The following is a 5753-nucleotide window of genomic DNA, read 5'->3' on the forward strand; positions in this document are numbered from 1 at the left end:
CCATCTTTGGAAAATGCAGTCTAACAACAACAGAAATTCCTAGGGAAATATTGCACTGGCATTGCAGAAGGACGCAGAATGCATTCAGCATCTCATTATGCATGTACTGTAAGCCAGAGTTCATAACCCCAGACTAAATTACCAGTTTATACGACAGTGAGCTACATTTCATTGTCTCAAAGATATGCAGTCTTGTACTTGTTGTTTATGGATTAGCCTGTGAACTAAAACCAAAACCTAACAGTCTTTTTTAACTAACTTTTTCTGTGTGCTCTGTTTCTATCTAGCTGGATACCAGAAAATGACCAATGCATAGATGCAATGAAAAATATTTAATAAAGTGTTATAGAGAAAAACCACTCCATACAAATTGTAGCTTTCTCTGTACGACCTAGTTCTTGTATGACCTAGCTCTACTTTATTTACTTGATGTCATAAAAATATGTGCACAAGCATGTTAGGTTTGGTATTTGAGAATTGGTTTGATCCAGTTCCCCAGACATCGCCCCTCATTTTCTATCAAATTCATCTACTGCAGTAGTTATAGGCACTACTTAAGATTTATCTTCTAATTCCTGAAAACACTTATGTGTACATATTGTAGCAGCTAACTGGTTTCCAGAACTGAAGTCTCTAGTAATATGCAAGTTGTAATTTTGTGGATTTCAGTGGTCACGTGAAGGTCCTCTTTCCAAAGATAAATTATGTGTTTTGTTTTTTTAACTAAGCCTTTTCAGAACTGTCAGTATTGTCTGCAATGACTTATTCACAGCATTTCCTACTGTCTTACATATAACTGCATTATGTTCAGAAAATTGTACTACCACACTTCAGTGACAAAAACTCTAGATTGTTAATTTTGATAGTTCTAAATCTTTGTTCCTCAAAACATTTTCATACCAAAGCTATGGTAGAAATTGCATATTGGATCACGCTGTATATTTTCAGAAGGAATGTCAATGCCTTAAAGTCTGAAAATCCTGCAATTAAATATTCAGATACATTTTGAAATGATGCCTTTTAATCCTCTAACAACTTCATACAGGAACTGCTAGTTTATTTTTAAGAGACATTACAAAGAATGGAAGTATGAAAGTGTCTTTTGAAAGATGAACACAGTCTCAGAAACCAGCTAGGGGTTGTTGTCTACATATTATATTTTATTTGCGTTACTGTTAAACCTGGGGAAAGGTGCAAAGACCCAACTTTTTTTTTCCTTGTCTGTGTAGCTACCTACTCGCATTGCTTTGGTTCTTTGCCTAAGAATCTCTTCTTAAAATCTGTCATTCACCATGCACACTTTGAATACTTTCCATATATACATTCGGGTATCTGACTTTTGTCTTTGGGAATTTTTCATAAGTTTTTTGACTTCTTCCCTAGAGGGAGAGAGGATACTTTATATAATCTGGATAGGCTGACACTTAAGATACTCTCCAGGGAGATAGGAAGTGAATCCTCTTCCTTGGTGAGTGCTGTAAACACTAGTCTATATAACAGTTGCCATTATCATGAAAACTGTGACCTGTCAACTACCTTGAAGAGATTTGACTTCTTAGGTAGACAAGGTAACTCTCTGCGGCCCTAGACTTGGCCTAAAGGTCTAGAAAATGGGGCTTCAGCTCTACACCTTTTAGCTTAAACACTTTCTATTTTCTCTTTCTAGAAGGCTCCTTGCACAGTAAGCATTTCTTTGGTTTGTTTTCTCTTACAGAGTCAAGAGAGAATTATGTGCTCCTGTGTTTTCAGTTTCATACTGAGGAATAGATAGCTAAATATAACGAACATGATAGTGCCCTGCTTGTAAATATATATACCTTAAGATATTTCAGCACTTTGTTTATCAAAAATAAGAAAACTTTATGTTGGGTAGTGAATCAGAACTCTGTCTTGATTGTAGAAATGTGTGTACTGCTCAAAACAATTCTGCACATGATTTTTTTTTTGACACTCACAATCAGACTTGAACTAAGCATTAATGTTGAAAGTTTTACTGTTGGGGTATCTTAGGAATTTACCTTGCAGACTCAGATTCGGACTGGTGTCATATTGTCCCAATAAGCATGAGAAATTAATTATCCCATACCATCTTCATTTTCTTGACCTGAAGACTCAACAGAAGTCCTGTATGATCTCTGCAGAGCTGGGAAAACTGTGCATGTGTGTCTCTGTTCGTTAATTTGCTTTTCAGTGCTTGGCAGTCTATTTTCCCTTTCATTTGGCTTTCAGATGAGATAATTTTATAACCTCTCTCTGGTTCTGATTGCTGTAATCACAGGCTCTCTCTGTATTCTGGGAAGGGAAGCTGCACTTCCTAATCTAGAATTCAATTCTGCTGATAAGACCTATGCTCTTTCTTGCTACTTCATCTTGTTGCCTTGATTCCGTAGAATTTTTGCTTTCATAGCAATCCAGTCCTTTATAAATTCACCCTTTAATGTTAAATTGTGCTTGGGCAGTAGCACACTGAATTTCTTGGTCATTCCCTTCAAGCCAGTTGAACAGCATACAATACTGCTTTTAAAAAGGCAGTACCTGAATTTTCTCCTTGCTCTGACACAGGAATTCAGTGTTTTCCCACTTAGTGTGGTTAAAGTGATTCATAGGCATAGAATTTCAAAGAACTGCATTCCTATTAGATACATAAATGGAATTTTAGGTTTTAAAATACTGCTTCAAAAGCTGTTAGACCTTTAAATATGTCAGGAAGCACAATGTCATTTTAGGATTCTGCGATAAGAAATGCAATGTGCTTTGACAGCAAAGTTGGAATTCACAAATCCTGGGAGGAACTGAATCTGGGCTAAAGGATTTTACTGTTAAGTTCTGTTCCCTTTAATCGGGAGTGGTAGGATTAATCTTCCTTTCAGGAAATGCCTGTCAAATGCCCCTAGTCTCTTCAGCATCAGAGAACAGTCAACTGTCCACAATGTAGAATTCTACAGATGGGTGAGATGAATCTTACCTGGTGTGCTTCCTGGTGCAAGTCTTCATAAATAGAAGTCTGATTATCTGAGATCTTATAAAAATCTGTTTTTGCATAGCTGTTAAGTAAATGATCAATTTTGGCTAGATAACTGGTAGAACATTCTTCTAGTTTAATGAAGCAAAAAAGCAGAAGAGCATGAGTCTAGATGCTTCCTAGATAGGGTATTTATACCTCTGCAGAGTCTGTCTGTTAGAAAAGACAGTGAGGGATGGGATGGTTTTTTTTTGTATTTATCATTTAATACATAGGAAGCAGGTATAGATTTGGAGGGCTTCTACCCAGAACTAGTTATATAGCTCATCAGTAGCAAAACTTTGATACTTTTAATGAGCGCAAAAAGCCCTGCTGAGCTGTTAAAAGCTCTGCAGGCAATAACACGCTGCATGTATTTCTGCTTGATTTGAAATAACTAGGTTCTGCTTCCAGGAAGGCATGGTGCCTGTGAGCAGCTATGTACCTAGACCCTTGTCAGGTATAGAGCCAGATACTTGTGGTGGTTTCTCATCTAGGGATGACATATGTTGCCAAGTGCCCCTTCATTTTTAAATGGCATTAGAGAGAAGGGAATGGTAGTGATGTTATCATTAAGTACAGAATACTTAATTGCTGGAAAGGAGTGACCTAAACCCCTGTGCTTTTCTTCAGCCTGTAGAAACTCACATTTCTGAAGAGTAAAATGGAGAGTATCCTACTCAGCAGGTTAGGGGCCTGTCCTCCTCTCCTGATTAGGTGAAGAGACATGCCAAACTCTGCATGCTCTCTGGGTGTGTGCAAAAGTGAGGGTAGCCTTGTCCTCTTGTGGCTAAGGAATTCACTCTGGAGTACAGGAAGGCAGGGCTCCATGACCTGTACTCTGGAAGGCTTGTGTTAAGCACCTCTGCATAAAATACGGTATCTGGAGTAGAAACTGGCACACAGGATTCCTGGTCATCGGGTATCCATTAGTCTCTTTTACGAGAGTAAGAGCTCCACTGCTTTCTCATGTCCTCATTTTTGCAACTTTGACCTCCTCAGCGAAGTTAAGCCCACTTCGTGGTGTTTTTTTCAGGACCTAATCCGTTCAATCTTAATGCTTCATTTTTTGCAGGACAAAGCTATGGAGCTTGCCAGCCGAGAGAGCCTCTAGCCACGCGGTGGCACTCTCTAGCTGTGCATCAGTGGCCGCCAGTCCAGATGGGTAAGGCAGGCATTCGGAAACCTGAAAAAGCAGCACGCTGTTCCTCCATTACGCAATTAAAATGACTAAAAAAACCCCAAACCCACTCAAAAAAAGTAATGACCTAGAGCCTAGCTAGGTCTTCAAGCCCCTTCACCAGGACAAGTGAACCAGATCTTCCGCAGGCATCTGTGTGCTCTGTCGCAAAGGAAATATGCTCCAAGAAAGCAACGGAGCACTTGCAGGGAGCAGAAAGTGTTGAAGATAATAATTTTAAGCTACTTTGAAATGCTTAAAGTTCGAATAAGTGACTTGTCCGCAGACAACCTAGAGAAAGTTGGCTGCTTTGAGGTAGTACACAGCTTGCGTTGGTAATACGAAAACGGGAGTGCAAATACAGAATCCTGTGGTAGAGAAGAAGCCTCATAAATGAGGTTAGAGGCAGGCACATGCTAAACACTATTGGTGTTAGTTTAAAATGGTCAACTTTTGACAGCTACTTGTTTTGTCAAGAGAAATGCTGTACAAATGGCTTTGTATGAGCCTGGTGCTATATAGTGTTCTAGCCAGTGACATTCAAAACACTTAACCTACGGAGCAAAGCACTTTTTCTGAAAATGTACCAAAGACTCTAACAGAGTCAGTAGCCGTTTTCTCACTTAATATAAATTGCCTGCCTGGTGTTATTGCCTGCTGAAGTGCTAAGGAGATGTTTTTCTAAATATTTTGCTTATAATGCTTTTCTGCCTTCATTGTGCCTTTTCAGATAATGAAGGGAAGAAAAATAATGTTTAATTTCCCAGAATATTTATCTCTATCTGGCATTTTAGTCACTGAGTGGCAGGTTAAGTTGCTTTTGCAGTGCACTGACATACTAAATGAATTGTGTCTTTGCATGAAAAGGCAAACTAAACAAGATTACTCTCACTTACAATATCATAAAATGTATATGCCGTTTAGATGCTGAATTAATTTAGAGAGTTATGTGCTGGGAAACTCTTGAAAATTTTCAGCAGGTGTTTTTCCTGATGTAGCAGATGTACAAAATCTGCTCAAAATACTCTTTTTTTGCCAAGTCAACAGAAGGGAATGTCACCATCACACGGAAAATATTTAATTTTTTGGAAGTTGGAATGAGTGTGATAAATGGAGTATTTTTGCTTTTCTAAAAATAACACAGATCCTTTCTGAACGTTTCCTGAAGTATATCTGACACTACTGGCTGGTGTTAGATACTTGTATTCTATCAGTCAGTTTATAACTGGGGGAGAGAGAACTTCTCAGGAGCCAATCCACTCCCAAATTGGGAAAAGACTTTATCAAGAATTATGGACCATTATTCCACCTGTTCATATTTTGCTTAAAGTGCAGATACATTTTTGTATGCCTGTCTTTTCTAATATATGTCATAGTTAGCATTTGAGACATACCACACCTGTTTGTTCCTTTCCCTTGAGACGGAGATTTAACAAAGTACTGGTGTAACTGGGCACATTTTGTAATATCAGAAAGCAACAGCATAAGGGTATTAGGACAGACAAGCAAGCATGTAAGAATTGACCAAAAGTGACCTTGAAGCAAAATATTGCCGCCTCCTCTGGAGTTCTT

The sequence above is a fragment of the Phaethon aethereus genome, assembly GCF_964289735.1.
Source record: "Phaethon aethereus genome assembly, chromosome: 4".
Taxonomy (NCBI): Eukaryota; Metazoa; Chordata; class Aves; order Phaethontiformes; family Phaethontidae; genus Phaethon; species Phaethon aethereus.